Below are 18,442 nucleotides of genomic sequence, written 5' to 3' on the forward strand. Positions count from 1 at the left end.
TTAGTCTCATGAGGAGAATTTTGCTGCGGGCTTGTGACGTCAGGACGTCATTCGGATACTGCTGGACTCTACCCAGCATATATGATTTATTCAGTGGCTCTAGGATAGAGCTTGGTGTCTTGGGCAAAGGATATTTCCAATACCTGGTTATTTATTGCTTTCGTCCAGGCAGAGAGTGGAATTTCTGATAGTTAGAAGCTTGCTGCCTCGATCCTCATTGTTTTTATGGCAAGGTCAAGATTGGCGTGCCAGGCTGTCCCTGCTTCCTCAAAGGCAGATCTCACCTGATATCCGAGTGAGTCAACTGGCGCCCTCAAGATCCTTGGATATAACTTTATCAGAACCCCCTGGCATGTTAGGTCCGGCCTCCCAAGGCCTAGCTCAAATCTCAACCATGAATTCCTGGCTGACCGCGGGACGAGCAGCACTGATTTGTATGCTTTGGTTTGGGTTGTATTTAGGAACCCATCCAGGGATCCGGGAAAGGCCCAGTGGCAATTGCTGATTGCTGGTAGCAGTTTTGCTTTTAAGGCCGGCTGTTGGGCTTTGCAGGTGCTGGCTCAATTGTCTTTGTAGGTGGATGACTGTGTTCGCTTTAGCGATTCAACATTTAGAACCAATGTGTTGGCCATCTTGGAATGGTAAAGCAATGATATGGAGAGCACGGGGATCTTTGTATCTCAGTTTTCAGGTGTAATCATTAAATAACCCAGCCACTGGACGTATGGACCTTTGGCCCTCGAATAGGTTAAATTTAAAGTAGAAATCTGTTATACGGTTCCTACATATATAGCAGGTCTGTGTCATACTGGACTAGAGGCAAAATTTCATTTGACATGTGGTATTCTTGTGTTCTGAGTAGTGGGTCAAAGACATAGTCTACATCAGAGGAAGAAATACACAACCTTGCTATAGCAACGACTTTCTGCATGGAACAAGATTCTTTAATTATTCAGGCCTATCTATATATATTTTTCCCCATGGATGTCTATTTTTGACAATTTGTGATGCAGTTCTGATTAAGTGGTTTTGTATTGTATTCCCTAGTGGTGGGGGGGCGCTTCTGGACAGGGGCGTATTTAGGATTTAGGCCACAAAATTGTCTTCTGTATATACCATTTGGGTGATTGATGGTACTGGTGCTGTACTTTTCATATGGTCCACTGTCCAATTCGTTTACTCTTATATCTACATCAGTAGCTGTCAAGGAAGTTGCCCGTTGGATCAACCGTGGATGTAAGGCTTTAGCTTGAGGAATACTTTTTTTGTGACAGCCTCTAAGGCTCGAATGGGAGAAACCAGAATTGTGTGTTTCATCTGAGCCAGTGAACGGTCCATGAGGACAGTTGTTTAGATGCAAACATGTCTATTTGCAATGATCTGTTCTGAGAACAGTGGTGTGTTCTGTAGTCCAATGTTTGTCTAAAAAATCAGGACGAATTAAGTAGTACAGCGGCTTAACCCACTGTGCATATTCCAGTATGTACGTTATACCAATGTTTAGAAAGCCTAAAAGTGATTGTAGCTTTTTGAGTGTATTTGGTGGTTGGAGAAGAGCACACTTCTCTAAGAAGTGTAGGGCTAGGCTTTTGCCTTCGTTAGAAATGTATATCCTATAAATAGGACCATGAGAAAAGCAATTTTAGATTTTTTTTAATTTATTTTGTAGCCATGTTCAGCAATTACCAAAATAATGCGATCTACTCTGGCCAAGTTTATGTTTTAAATCATCTGTGAGGTAAATGTCATCAACGTAAGACCACGTTTCTGGGTCAATTTCTTGTAAAATTGATGTTCCCCTGGCAGAAAACAGGCCTGGACTGTTCCTATAGCCTTGTGGGAGCATCAACATTTTCTTTGTGCTCCCAAAGTGATGAACGCCATCAAATCTCTCCTTTCAGGTGCTATATTTTGACAGAAAAAAACATTGGAAATGTCTAATGTAGTTTTGTATATTTTTCGGACAATGTTGTTAATCAAAGCTGTGCTATGTGAGTTTTGTATTGCAAAAGGGCTTGTATGACTGTTAAATGTCTATAGTCTAAGAGGAAATAGAGGATTATTCATTAGAGAGATGCAAGGCTCAATTACGCCTAGATATTCTAATTGTGTTAGGGAAATTCTAACAGGTTATCTAGCTTCATGCTTAATAGAGTATTGTGGTTACCCTTGTGGGCTGGACCTTATAGGTAAGATAATAGGTGATAAGGCAAGTCCTTATCCCAGCCTGTTGGATTGCGATATAATGCAGGGACTTGTGCAAGAGCCCATTCTGTGGCATACTCTTCTTTAACTTCCTTGGGAACAAGAACCAAAAAGGATGGTAATATTACCTCCTCGCCCTGTAGGACATTTCTAACAAACTCAGGTGGCTAATCCACCTCAGCTAAGAGAATGTCATAAGCATTTGTCAAATTTTGCCAGAATATTAATTTAATTGTACGTGGTATGTTATCCTCAATTTGGATGTGCACAACTGCTTTGTCTGGTGTTTCAACTTGAATGTAGTCATTAGTTACTATCACCGCCAGAAACTAGTGAAGATTCTGGCAAACTATTGTGACCTTTGCTGCACTGCTGAGCAGGGTTTTCACACACGTTTTGTTCAGGAGAAGCGTCCTGAATGTTCATGAGATATTTAGCGGAAATTCCTCCCACTTTTTTCTTTTTAAATTGTGGTTATTGCTGTGGAAGTTTCTATTCCTTTTTTTATGATGACATCAGAAGAATGATGAGTCCTTTTTCGGTTTCATGTACTCTTCTTGTCTGTGTTTACCTTGCCCCGCTCTCTTTGGCTATATGTCTGAAGAGTCCTGAAAGGAACGAGAGGGACGTGCATCAGAATACTGACCACTATCAGGCTGTTTAATTGTTTCATGGTTACATAAATTATAGCGTTTTTCAGTAGCCTCCTGCTGTAGAGATCCACTTCATGTTTATTGTTGATCTTTTTAGTGTTTTATCCCAGCGTTTTTTTAGAAGACTCAGGTGTCTGTTTGGTGGTATCTGTATCAATTTTAGTTTTAAGTTGTGGTTTACCAGGCCTGGTGTCCAAGTTGTCATGACCTATAGAAGCATAATTTTCTGAAACAATTTTTGATAGTTCGCATTCCTGATTTGCAACCGGAATAGTTGCAATCCGTTGGCATATTGCCAACACTGCTGTCTCCCCTTTAATATTACATAAACTCATTGAGAATACTGTGGCGAAGTTGCCAAATAATTTCATTCCCAAATCCAGGGCATGGGCCGTCCCATATTCATTTTGAATGTGCTTTAGCACTTCAGGCAAAAACACCAATTGATGGGTTGCCATGTGTTATTTTGTATATGGCAACAAAGACAGTACCCTATGTTGCACAATCTTCAAGTTGTGGAACCATACCAAGTAGAAGAGACATAGTGAGAATTGTAAATTTATCTGTATGGAGAAACACTGTTTCAAGCTAGTTTTTTTGTGCAATCCAAAACTAAATTTCCTCCCACTTACTGGATACTTTACCCATAATGGCATTAACAGTTACTGGACTAATGGCAGGCACAACTAACTACCTGTGGCTGCCTAGCTCAAAAAGCCCTTGCTGGGGCATTAACATACTGCATTAGACATTGATACAGTCTAAATGATTATGTAAAGCACATACTTTGCCAATATTCAGAACTGCTGTAGTTGGAAATGGTGTGTAGCCGACGAAGACTGGCCAGTTTGCCCCTTCAATACTGAGAGGACCCGGTCATACATTTTGTGATACTTGTGGGGGGCACCTTGGAACTAGTTGTGATGTTCCTGGTAGGTAAATGGTATTTCTAAGTTTTCATAAGGTCTATTTGCAGCTGGAGCTGCTGCCTCAGTGTATGTAGGAAATGTTATTGTGTTAGCATTGACTGCAGGGAAGTTTACCCAGGAATAGTGAACTCACATTTGTAAGCTTTGTGTGCCTCAATCACGAAGGGAACATCTCCACCAACAATGGCGAGCCCATGTAAACTTAAGTGTGCAGTTACTGCCTGTGAGTGGCATTCAAAGAAGGTAAACGCTACAGTGGGGTGATCATTTTAAGTATTCAAGCTTGAACAACCTGCAGACATAAATAGGTGCTTCCTTTTATAAATCCTTTGCACTATGGATGTATCCATGCAGAGAGGAACAGGAGCCTTGGGAATACGCAAACAAACTATTCAGGAGACCCATAAAATAAGTACCAGACCTAAAACGTTTTTGGCACCATGTTCTATGGTTCCTACAAATATAGCAGGACTGTGTATTAGACCAACATGAACTTCACAGTATAAAGACTTAGTCCACATATAATAATAATAATAAAGTAGTTTATAGAGCGCTTGGTGACGCCATCTCGGCGTGTCCCCGCGCTGAGGAGAGGAAGAGCAGCGAGCAGCAAGAAACACCAGCAAATTCGCCACAGAGCTTTATGAATTGTACAGGTGAGTTTTTAGGAGACTCCTGAATTTGATCTCAGAATTTTCCAGTCTGAGGCAAATCGGAAGTTTATTCCAATTTAGAGCAGCTGAGACTCTAAAGGATTTACCCCCAAGTTTGGCTCTTTGTGCACGGGGAACCATCAGCTGTCCCGTGCCTACAGAGCGTAGGGCTCTCCTTGGCTCGTATCTTTGTATTAGGTCATGGAGATAAGTGGGAGCATTCTGCCATAATATCTGATGACATGTGAGGAGAGCTTTCTACATCACTCTCTTTTTGACTGGCAGCCAGTGTAGAGCCGCAAGAGCAGTTTTAGACGCTGCTCTTTTCGGGAGTCTCAGAACTAGACGAGCTGCCGAGTTTTGAAGGACTTGTAAGCATCTTAGACTTTTTTCTGTGGCACCCAAAAACAGGACATTCCCGTAATCCATACGGGATGTCACGAGTGCCTGTGTCAGGGTGCGTCTGGCTTCAAGAGGAAGCAGATCCAAGGTTTGATTGAGTGTTTTTAACACCCCAAAGCACTTCCCCACTAGGCGCCGAATGTGGCCCTCGTAGGATAGGGTGGGGTCAACCCATATCCCCAGATTCTTAGCCTCCTTACAAGGAGTGGGGGTGGGACCTAAACAAGGTGGCCACCAATTCGCTGTCCAATTCAGGTTAGTGCCACCAACCACCAGCACCTCAGTTTTGGGGCCATTTAACTTTAGGCAGTGCGAGTTCATCCACGTGGCCAGATCCTGCATACAGGCCTTAAAATTGGATGCCGCAGTTGAAGTTGAAGATGCTTGAGATAGGGAGATTAGCAGTTGGGTGTCATCAGCGTAGGAGACTAACTCCACTCCATACGCTTGCACCACCTCGGCCAAGGGGGCCAAGTAAAGATTAAATAAGGTTGGACTCAGGGCAGAGCCCTGGGGCACCCCCTGTTCCAGTGCTAGCTCTGAGGATCTAAAGGAGCCCCTTTTGGACCTGGAAGCTCCAGCCTGTGAGAAAAGATTTCAGCCACCCCAGGGCCGAGCCTGTGACACCCGCCCGGTTTAGACACTGTAGCAAGATGTAGTGGGCTACAGTGTCAAACGCCGCACTGAGGTCTAACATCACCAGAGCCATGGTGTGTCCGGCATCTGCCCCTCGTCTGAGGGTCTCAGTCGCTCTCAGAAGGGCAGTCTCAGTCGAGTAACCCGGCCGGAAGCCCAATTGAGAGGAGTGTAGGATGTTAGCTGTTTTAAGTAGGCAATCAATTGAGAGTTGGCCACTTTCTCAGCCACTTTGGCTAGGTATGGCAATAAAGAGATAGGCCTCAGATTCTCAAGCACTTCATGGCTTACGTTGGGTTTCTTCTTTATGGGAAGAACTACTGCTTTCTTCCAGTCTTCCGGAAGTGTCTGGGAAGCGAAAGATGTCTGAAGTACATGCCTGATGTAGGGTTCTAGAATTGCCAGGCTCTCTCCCAACACCTTAGGGGGGGCTGGGTCACGAGGGGAGCCTGATTTACCACCAACATCAGTGATTGTTGGTGGGTTTCTAACTAGCTCACAGTATCTCATATAACCCCTAAATCAAACAGGGTAACAGATGTTGTTGGCACTCTCAAACATAAAACACTCTGATTCCCAAGGAATCCGTGGAAAGACATCTGACACTTTCGTTTGTTATTCTTGCACACACAACGTAAACACAAGAAAGCTGTGGCAATCCATTTTCAAACATTTATTGAAAAGATCAAATTATTGCATAAAAAGCATGAGCTGTGATTATTAAAAAGATGAGACGTTACTGTAATCAGCATTGTTAGAATGGTAAACAGGATGAACAATTCAACCATGTTATTTGTTGCTAATGTTTGCCTACTCCTATCTGTAACTACACAATACTAAGAGAACGTAGCATTAGCATTATTCTACCAGATCACTTGGGAAAGTCTAATCCCCACACCTTGGTCTTGGGTGTCAGGAAGCCGCCACAGTGCACATGTTATCTTCCTTAGCAGGATGGAGGTTGAAGTGAGCAGGGCTGCATCCAAGTCACAGTCGGCAGCAGTTCCGTGATGATTCCCAGCATGGAAATGCTACTTTCAAAGAGTTCCAGCTCGAAAGCTGCTTATATATTAAAACGCTATTCTTATCAACTGGCCGAGGTGTAGAGCTGCTTGTTCAGTTTCCTCTAGCCAAAGTAAAGCGTCTCCAAGCAAGCACAATAAGAAAGAAAACAATGACATAGTGATCTACATGTGTGATCCTGGAACTAACTGTATAAATTGCAGTATGTCAGTGCCTGTCACAAATACACATACAGCACATTCGCACATTAGCAGAGAAAGTGTGGAAAAGGGCACCACTAGAAAGAGATGTCAACTTAAGTTGAATCCAAGATGGAGAATACATGCAAGTCACGCCACAAATCATCCTCATTAAATCTTTACAAACTATAAAATCATGAAAGATTTTATTTCAATAAAAGATAATTTGTGTGAGTTAAAGTGTTTCATTAAGAATTCTTCAAAAGTTGGTTTTATTTAGTAAATATGAATCGTTTAGTCATTTTAATTACCAATTTAGATAATCCATTAATCGATATTTCAAAATCAAATAAAACACAATATTAATAAATGTGAGAGTCAAAATAGAGATAATGCAAAAAGCCACAGCACTACAAACAATAAAGAAATTATTAATCTGGAAAGTATTTTCTGCCATTAATCAGCAAATATCTTTTGCAAAGGAATAATTCTCGAAGGAAAATCTCTCATGAATAGAGATGCGATCTCAAGAAACCCAGGAAAGGATCTCCAGAATGTGACAAAGTACTTAAGGAACACATGCTAATATACATTTACAAAAACACACATTAAAACATCTGTGGCATTTCCCGTTCTTGCTGTCTAACAGGATATCAGAAAACCCTGGAAACAGGTAAACTCCCTACTTTCTCATGTCCTCACAGTAGGCCACAGAAACAAATCCTTGAAAAGATACTTCGTCCACGTCTTGCGTTTCAGACAGTTCTTCCCATGAGTCATATTTCCTGCTATCTCCTCTCCTCCAAGTGAGAACCTCTCTATCAGTTGTCTAATACATAAGAAAATGCCTATTCACTAACTAACAGAAGGCTTCTGGAAAGTTACAACATCCACAGTGGAAAAGAAAAACATCCTGTGCAAAACAATTCAACATGTAAGGCAGTCCATTTAATGTTAACCCATAAATTACTGCTGATATGGCATTGTTAGTTAATCTAACTTAAGTCACTGCATCATTTCAGTTAATTTGCATGTTTACAACACCTAAGTATAACCGCCCACTACAAAATTTGCAATCATTAAATGCATATTATTTTGCATAGACTTTTGCACTTTTCAGTTAAATGAGTTTTTGTTTACAAAATGAAGAATTGCGCTACAGCAACCTCTCCCCTCTATTATTGCGGAGTCATTAATTTTACCTTCTAAATATTTCTCCCTTTTTTAACTCCTAGAATGCCTTATTCTCTCTTTCTCCCATTATTTGACTCTTTCTCAGCGTATCTTGCAATGTTTAGACGTCCCGAATGATGATCCTGACTTCCAAGAGGGTAAGTACTTATTGCACTTCCCATTGATCGTATTTGATTTGCATGTGGACCACTGCCTGACTATACACTCTTTGTTAATGGTGATGAGTACCTTACAGTAAAAACCTGTGATTTTACATAACTTATACTTGATGGAATCAATGGACTTTTGAAGTCTGTGGTGGTATATGTTAGTAGACCTGATGAAGTCTTAGTCAAAGACGAAACACGTGTTGGTTGTACTGGCTGTGCTTAGACATAACCGCACTTTGTGGCTGCATCTTGACCTTTTCCGTTTTGTGTTAAGGATGTGTCAAATTTGTACTGTATCTTGTTAAATACATATGTACTGTTCATGTGTGATATAAACTGAACATTACTAAATTTTACCTATGTTGTCAAGCTATTTATGCCATGTTCAGTGAAATATTGTTGATAACAATCGTTTTTTTTTCTTGATCACATTAAGTCATGACTTTACTAGCCTAAACGTCGCTGTGCTCTAGACATTTGTTGGAGAATATGGCATTGTTAGTTAACATTTACTTCATTTGCATGTTTACAACACCTAAGTATAATCACGACTACAAAGTCATTAATTTGACCTTTTTTTATGTTTTCTCCCTCTTTTAACTTTTTGTATGCCTTATTCTTTCTTTGTCCCTTTTCCATTCTGTTATGTGCCTTTCTCTTTCCTTAGTCTCTTTTCTTGTTAGATAGTACCTGAATCCCTTATAAAAACTGTATAAACCTGTCAAACAAATGCCAATACTCAATATAGATTTCAGTAGGACCTTTAAAAATCCACCCCCTATAATTGCAAATCTGTTGTTTACAAAAGAAACTCCTTTGCCGAAGGTTCCTAATTAACTAGTTGTTTTGAAAGTTTCTAATTCAGGTTAGAAATGTTCTTTGCAAATCCTTCTATCATCTTACTCTCGTCAGGTATGTGCGAGCAACAGTGTTGACACAATGTAAAGAAAAAGCCCCCCTGCAACTTGGCGTGAGTTCCTCTATGCAGGGAAATGAAATAAGCAAATAGAAACCTGAGGCAAATCTCATATATTTGTATTAACCTAAGTTCCGTAGTGTAGATCCAATAGTCCCTTTCATGCAGGACCTACGGTGTTTGCAGATAACATATATTGTGGGGTTGGTGGCAAACTGACTCTGTACACCCTCACCGAATATGTCAGCCTATTTTTTTGCATTAGTGAGCTTGCGGTGCCACTAGAATCTCCTGTTATAAGAGAGATTGATTTTTGGCAACCTTAGAACACAATAACCTCAGACTCGTGGAAACAATATAATATCAGTCACTCGTGCTTGCTTGTTTTGCTCAGAGAGATACATAGAAGAAACAGTCGAGCATGTTTACAATAAGAATTAATAGTACCTTTGTTCTTCTCATGTAAAATAAGAGCGCTGTTACAACTGTAACACAGTAGCAGAGATATAGAACCAGCAGAACAGTGAATAAAAAGGAATAGTATTGTTCTACCATTTTGCAATAGTCATGAGCACATACATGAATATGAAATACATTTATGAACTAAAGTACGTACTCCTAAGATGCCTGACTAGATGCACCTAAGTGTACCTAGCATGTGATTAGGTGCTATAGAGCCTAAGCCTAAGAGCCAAGAATCTCATTAGGGTTTAGTCGAACCCTCATACCTGAATAGTGAGAATGTGGGACTTAGTCCTGGACTTGAGATGGACACCCCACAAGGGATCGTCAAACCACTGTCAGCTGGAGCGATGGCATGCCGGAGCTGCAGCGTATCTGGTCAGTGTGTCGGCCTTGAAGTCTCGGTTCCCTCCTGCTTTCTGATAGCAAGAGGGGTTGTATTTATACAGTCTATGTACGTGTGTACCCATTGTTCTGTATGAGGATGACATTGGGGATTAAACCTTGTGCGTCGATGGGAGAGGTGAAGTGTACCTCCTGGAGAGTGCACTCATCAATTATTCATATGTGCTAAAGATGACATCTTAGCAATATCGATCGGGCAGAACCCACCCTCGTCATAGAACTAGGTGAAAGGTTTAGTCCATAAAAGGCTGCATTCCTTATAGGACGTGATGTCCCTATAAGGCATTCTGTCCTTATTTGGAGTTATGTCCTTTTAAGGCTCGTTCATATGAATTAACGGGAGCTGATGTAGGGAAAGTATACGATGTTCCTAGAACCTATATTAGGGTACCGATATGAAATATAACAGTTCCAAAATATAATATATGACTGAGTCATAAGGGCAACACAAAAATATCCACGAAAACTGGTATTTATTCAAATGTCAGTAAAAATAGAATCATGAAATCCAAACTAACAGAATACAGACTATTCATTTCATATGCACCCTACATTTGGGTCTGCAATCACACTGATCTTATTCAATTTCTAAAAGCGAGGTACACAAAAAACACAATTATTTACAGGAATCCCACGAAAACTGATGCTGCTGGGCATTGTTTACAAAGATATTCCGCTGAGGAAGATAGTATGTGGCTTGACTATTTATTTTCAATCATCAAAATATCCACGCACATTTCGGCACAGGAGCGCCTTCGTCAGGAAAGCCGCTAGACAAAAATTGGATGGTACCCGTCTCATGCCTCCAAGGGTTCTGGAGAGCGGTTAGTAGTGGTCGTACCGATTTAAATAGGAGGGTCCAGCTGAATGTCAGTGATCCAATGGGCACAACTGCAAGCAGCACTGCGTAGCAGTAAAATGCTGTGTCTAAACGGCCAAGTACAATATCAAATGGAACTCTGTCAAAGGTGCTAGCTCAACGATGTTAAAGACAAATGTTTGTGTTTAATTATTCGAGGAGCAACAGCAGAATTTATGCTTCATTTGAGATGTAATCGAACTGATGAGGAACCTCTTCCTGCGGCAACAGAATGCTTATCCAACAGCAATGTGGAGTCCGCAACATCTTACAGACTCCACCTTTCTCTGCCTGTCTAAAGCTAAACGATCTTTTAAAACCAATAGCGACTAATTCTTTGTTAACTGCTTGTAAAGCACCCGATGTACTAGTAGCCAGTTTATCTACTTCTGTAGAAAGCTTTCTGATTTTCTCGTTCTCAGAATGAACTCTACTGGGGGGGTGATTGCCCCAAAAAAGTCTCCAGCTAATTGTGTCTCATCAATTGTACTGAATGTATGTCTGTGTGATAAAGTCATTGTTAGAGCATCTACACTACTTACTTGATACATCCTGGGGAATAATAGGGCTAAATAAAAAACACCTTCCCAATCTGCAGGCAACTGAAAGTAGGCATCTTACCCACAAACAAAATAGACTCCAGGAGAAACTGCTTCTCCTCCTGTTAAGATTTGAACAGGCTCTCCAAGAGCTTCAAATGTATGTTCACAGTTACTCATCCCATTGTGTCTCTTTCTAAATTGATTTTTAAACACATAATTTCCCTATCTGTCCTCTTTGTAATTCTAACTTTGGATGTGTCATATTCTTTTTGTATTCGTCTTTCTCTTCTTCCAAACGTTCCTTAAGACCCCTTCCTTCTTAGTTGCCTACTGAAACACAAGAGCTTTAATTTCCTCTAAAGCTAAAATAAACCTCTTTTCTAATGGTCTCATCAAACATGTCAAATTTCGATTGTATGCCTTAATAGTGTCTATCTTTGTGGGGAATCTAAAGAAATGTAAAGCTCCTTCCATATCCTTCGCTTGTGGATGAGGGTTCATTATTTTCTATATGGGAAGTTTGGAAAGAATCATGTCACAATTAAAAAAAATATTATTCAAAACGTTCCTGTCTATAAAATAAACTAAACAATATACTACATGTAACTGCATATGAAAGTGGAATGTGATGATATATCACATTCTCAGCAGCTGAAGAAGGTAAATGTGCACATACCTAAGAATCTTTAGCATGTAACTCATGGGTTTATTCTTAATCTGATCTATAATATTAATATTTTGCAATTATTTTATACAGTTTATATACAATAGTGAGACATCCCTAGCTCTACTCCGTCTTCCTCTAAATGTGATAACCCTACTCTTCTACTGCAGCGTTGGCCATAGGGAGATGTTCTTAATTCTGTTTATTTGTCTTTGTTTAGAAAAGTAATTGTCATGTTAATTTCTCATTCTTTTATAACTCAATTTAGACATTGTCCTTTATTTGTAGAATCAGATCTTTCTAAATTGAATCATCTAGATCACTATTGTCAAATCTTATTTTTTACTTTGTCTCTTAAATTTAATTGAATGCTCTCTTAGTGTGGCACAGGGTTCAAGTGAGTCTCATCTCATTTAATTTAGAATCGATCTGTTCAGCTAGGTACGTTCTCTGTGTAGTATATCCACTCGGGTGCTGAAAACCTACGGCAAGGTACGCTCACTCTCTTGGATCTTCTTGGTATCTGTTGATATTCCTCTGTGTCACTTATAACATTGTATTCTGTTTCTTGATGATGGTGGTGTGTGGTATGCATTCAACTGACACACTAGACCTCAATTGTTTTCCACTACTTTGGCCATTCCGATCTTAATGGTAGTCTTTCCTTCCTCACACTTGTCCGGTCACCAAGACCTCCATTTTCAGTTCTCTAATCTTTGCCTTTAGGAGATACTTCCATGCCACTTTGCAAAATGTCAGGAACTTGAACAGGTGAGAAATTCCACTGAATATCACCCTTCCCCCGGTCCTTCTGAAAGTATGGATACAGGAGGTCTCAGACTTGGTTTAAATGTCACCACGTCATCAAGTGGACATCTGACCCTCTGGGTGTGTGAGGCATGCACCCAATTCCAGTGCACTTCACAACAGTGTTGGTTATTAGAATGACTTGATAAGGCTCTTTCCACCATGACTCCAAGAATGATTTTCAAACATTCTTTTTGATCAGGACCCAGTCACCAAGGTTAAGGTCATGACTGCTCCTAGTTTGAAGTTGCAGTTACAGATTTAACCTGGTGGAAAACAGAAACCACCACATCAGCTAACCCTTTGCAATGTATCATCTCATCCGTGATAGTTACAAGCGCATTTTCAGACACATCAGGCAGTCGCATAGCACGTCCCATGAGTATCTCGTGTGGCAATATTCCTATTTTTCTGTCGTGTGTGCTTCGGTGACTCCTAAATACTAAAGGCAAAGTGTCTGGCCATTTCAGAGATGTAGATGCACAGACTTTGGCCAAACATGATTTGAGCCTCCCATTTAAATGTTCAACTATATCTGAAGCTTCTGGATGATAGCTACAATGCACTTTTTGTTCCACTTGAAGTGCCACAAGTAGCATTCTATGGAGCTCATTGTTAAAGTGGGTCTCTCGGTCTTCCTCCAGAGAAACCAGAAATCTGAACCTTGGTATGAGTTTGCATAGCAGCAGTTTGGCTACTGTGAGGCTGTCATTTCTCCGTGTTGGGTAGGCTTCCACCCATTGGGAGAAAATGCACACAAAAATCAGGATCTATCTCAGCCCATTAAAACCGGCATTTCGATAAAATACAACTACATCCTGTTATGGACTCCTCCTGGTCTTCCTATATGACTCATTGTTACCGGGGCTTTCCTCCCTACATCCATCTGCTGACAAGTCACGCAGCAATGGCATAATTCCTCAGCCAAAACTCTGATTTGTGGATAAAGCCAGTTCTGCCTAAACAATCTCACCATTGTATTCCTTCCAAAATATGCAGGAACATGAAAATGTTGTGTCATGTGAAATAGCAAACTATCCGGTAACGCAGGTCTATCATCGAAACCCAAATGTCATTTGCATTTTAACACATCCTGCTCTGATCCATCCATGTTGTTCTGCCTCTGTAAACTCTTCCTTAATCTCTTGATTTCTTCCTGTGTATCAGCTACTGACAACAGCATTGAAAAGGCGGGTTCCTCATCAAATTCATTTGCATATTTTCAGTTAAATGCACATGACACAATCGCACAATACCAAGCAACTTTGTTATATTTATATGTTATGTGGTTCATCACTTTATCATTACTCACATGTTTCTCTCATTAGAATGTTGCATTTATGATGCCTTAGATGGTTCTAAGATGATGTCATGCCTGTGGCATCAGTGAGCAGTTGGTTCAGCTGTGTCTGGCTTGAAGATGTTCAGGTCTTCCTTTGAAGAATAAATCCACTTGGAAATATTACCAGATCTACTTGGTTTATTTATCATAAAAAAAGTTGGCGAGTGCCCTATGCTGGTGAGTTTTGGGGTGGTGAGTATCCCTTGGAGTTTGTTTTAGGGTGGTGAGTGCCCTATGCTGGTGTTTTTTTGGGGTGGTGAGTATCCCGTGCAGTTTGTTTCAGGGTAGTTAGTGCCCAGTGCGGTGTATTTAGGGTGGTTAGTACCCTATGGTGGTGAGTTTTGGGGTGGTGAGTACCCCGTGCAGTGTGTTTTAGGGTGGTGAGTGCCTGTAATGTAATGATTGTCATACATCGCGTGATGAATCACGCGATGTAGCCTCGCGCTGCTGCGCGTGTATAAACATGTTTGTAATTGAATTCCTGTCACTCGCGCATGGATGCCCGTCCTGCGGTTGGCCATTGTCACCGTTGGCTTGCCGCTGGTCGGACGCTCCGTGTACGGGTGGAGTTTCATTATACAAATAAATACAATATAAATCTACAGAAGTCTTCAGTCTTTCATCATAACATTTGGTGACGATCGGGGAAACAACTCCACCCATACCCACGCACGGATTTAATTACTTTTGGACGCCTTACTTCGTGAACCTTGGATTCTCCATATGAATTTGATCTTCAATAAGGTTGGATTATCTATCGAAGTTCGTCCTGTATACTTAGGGAGCGTCCTGAGATCTTATTGGTAAGCCACAATTTCCTTATTGGCTGGGATTCAAGAGGCGTGTCTGGATTTTTATTTCATTTTGACTGCGTGTGACGGGACAGCGGTCTTAAAGATCCTTGCGTATTGGTTGGTGTCAATCAGCTGGATTTAACGCTGATGACTATTGGTGACTGTGTCTTTATCATTGCAGGTCTCTCCAGCGATGTGCACGCTTATGATATTTTGACAAATTGGTGATTTGAGACGTTTCTTCGGCGAAGTCAAAGGTGATTTCTATTAATTCAACTCTACCTTTCATTTCAACGTTTTAACGTGTTACTAAGACAATTTTCAAGGCGTATTTTCACAGCGATGCGCACGCTTATTTAGGAGTGGTTTTAGAAACATCCTTTCACAGCGATACGCACGCTTGCTCATTTCTGATTTTAAATGCGTATTTCTACAGCGATGCGCACGCTTATTTAGAAGTAGTTTATAAGCATTCTTTTACAGCGATATCTACACTTACTCATATCTGATTTTTTTGCGAATATTTTTCTACAATGCACATGTTTGTTTGAAAATGTTTATTTAGACGTATTTCTTTAGTGTATTACGAGTGTTTAAAAAAAAAAGGGTTTACTTATTGCGATTTACAGCTCTAAGCATTGTTTTCATTTATATGTACATTCTGAGTCTTATTTGGAAGTATGTCAAGCAATCAATGGCATCAGATTACTCAACCACCCCCATTTTTAAGTAAACCTGGAACACCAGATATTATATGGTCTGAATGGTTTGGTTTATTCGAAAACCATTTGATTGCAATTGATGCTTCTGAATATTCTCCTCAACGAAAGTTCACAATTCTTTTTGGATGTCTTGGTCAGGCAGAGAATTTTTAAAAGTATTATTCCTATAGCTCCTCCTGTTTCTCAAGAGGAAAGTGGAGACAACCCTTGGAATGTTTATGTTGAAGCCATCGCTAGACTTAAAAAACAGTTCTGTGATGAACCTAATATTATGTTAGAACGTCACAATTTTTATGCAAGAAAACAAAAGGAGGAGGAGAAAGTTGAAGAGTACATTTCTGCTCTTAGAGTTCTGGCCATCACATGTAACTTTGAACCTTCACCAGATAAATTCATACGAGACCAATTTGTGTTCAATTGCGCTTCAAGGAAAATTAAACAAAGGATTTTTGGGTGTAAAAATCCATCCTTAAGTGAGGTTATTGATCTCGCTTTAAGTATTGAACGGTCTACTTTGACTAGTAAGGTTGTGATGGAACCAAGCAAGCAAGGAGTTAATGTGGTTGACTTTTCTGATTCTGATCAAGAAGGAGCTGTTTGTGCAATCAACCCTAAAAGTAAAACACAGTTTATTTCTAAACCCTTTCAGAGGAAAAAGACTGTATTCTGTTACAGATGTGGTTCTAAAGACCACATAGGCAATGCTCCTAACTGTCCAGCTCTTAAGAAATGTTGTACTATTTGCAAGCGAATTGGGCATTTTCAAGGAGTATGCAATAAATCTACAGAAGTCTTCAGTCTTTCATCATAACAGTGCCCTATGTTGGTGAGTTTTTGGGGTGGTGAGTACCCCGTGCATTTTGTTTTAGGGAAGTAAGTGCCCCAGCGTGATGTATTTAGGGTGGTTAGTGCCCTACGGTGGTGAGTTTTGGGGTGGTAAGTACAAAGCAGACACATAAATGTTTCCCTCATGGATGCATAAGCAATCTGTAAATGGTGATTCACCGTGTGACAAACAGTCTGTGATTGAGAAGTGTTTTTATCAAATTGGAGATTGGGTAAAAGTAAAACCTGGTGGTTATGGCAATTTGGTAAACGAGTTCAGAGGACCGTTTAAAGTGAAAGCTGTTGGAGGTAATTGGGTTAGATTGACCAATGGACAAGTGTGGAATTGAGGAGGGTGGTGTAGTACAAAAAGTAAATGGAGAAAAATGGAGGGTAGGTATGATAATGAACAGTGTTCACCATGGATGCTGATGAGGGATGGGACATTTTCGAATAAACAAGGTGGAGAGTCTTTGCTTTGTGATGAGGCAATTGCATCTGATAGTGATGCCATGCCTGCAAGGCAGGGAGATGGGTCTGGTGCTTCACGCATTTTGAGGGATGCCAGTGAGAGAAGGTTACCTGCTTATTTGAATGATTATGTTTCTTGTTTTTTTTTTGTTTATTTGTTATGTTTCAAGCTTTGATTAATACATGTTATTTTTATATTCGTTGTGTTGATAAAGGGGGTAGATGTGTTATATTTATATGTTATGTGGTTCATCACTTTATCATTACTCACATGTTTCTCTCATTAGAATGTTGCATCTTTATGATGCCTTAGATGGTTCTAAGATGATGTCATGCCTGTGGCATCAGTGAGCAGTTGGTCCAGCTGTGTCTGGCATGAAGATGTTCAGGTCTTCCTTTGAAGAATAAATCCACTTGGAAATATTACCAGATCTACTTGGTTTATTTATCATAATAAACTTCCTTAGCATATCTATTTCTAACTGTTACATAATCATTCCTATTTCTGTGTACTGGGCATTTAACTACAGCAATTTCTTGTGGCAGTTGTAAGGCTTCCAGCAATCTCATCACACATTCCCAATTCCGGACAAGAGATCCAGATGATTTCATGAATCTCCTTTGTGACCACAACATCTACACCACACCACACTGACTACCTGGAAATATAGTCACTCGCAATTGAGCTGAAAGGTAGCAGGCTCGCGTATGGGTGATCAGGTCCTCCACTTGTGCAGAAGTACCACCCAAAACCAGGAGGCTTCTACCACTTTTTGAATTGTACATACAGCAGAGGCAGCTCTCAAAGTCCCCTCATTGTCTCTCCAACATGAGCTGCCTACAAAGATAACAGTCAGGCTTATCAAGGGATTCATCCTTAACCTCTTCGGTGCTCATGAGTCACAGTGGAGCTATGCCCATGAAGAGCTGGTCTGATCATAACGGCTCCGCTCCGCCCACGAGCGAGTAATTCCCCGAATTAATCAGTGGGCGGGTCGTGACAAGACCAAGTCGTCATGAGCACAGCTCCACTGTGACTCATGATGAGCTGGTCTCGTCATGAGCACCGTGGCGCCGCGCTCACCCCCTACCCCCGCACCGTGGGGGAATTGCCCACGCAGGGAAGGGGTTAATGTCTGGTTTTGGCTTGGTGCGTAAATCCTTACCATCAAGACAGTCAAGATCAACCTCTTCCCCATCATGTCATTTTCAGACAATGGTAACAACGTAACTGGATTGAGAGTTTGACATCACTTTAATACGACACGCTACAGCTGTAAGTTTCAGTTGTTCATATTTTGTAAGTCTGCTGTTTGGCAAATATTGTGTCTTAGTATGAGTGAGCAATATCTCTACAGAATGAGGGACCATGACTGTAAGAGAATCTTCCATAACTATGTTCTTCTCTGAATACTGAACCCCAACTGCCGCAACTGCTTTAACCTGTTCCATGCTCATGACAAGGTCAGCTCGTCACGCAGTACACTGGAGCTGTGCTTATGACGAGCTGACCTTGTCATGAACAATGGTAAATATCGATTTGCAGCACAGGAGAAAAATATCCTGTAGCATTGAAGGTGTTAAGGCAGCCAGGCAATCTTGCGGCAACA

The sequence above is a fragment of the Lissotriton helveticus genome, chromosome 6 (assembly GCF_964261635.1).
Source record: "Lissotriton helveticus chromosome 6, aLisHel1.1, whole genome shotgun sequence".
NCBI classification, from domain to species: Eukaryota; Metazoa; Chordata; class Amphibia; order Caudata; family Salamandridae; genus Lissotriton; species Lissotriton helveticus.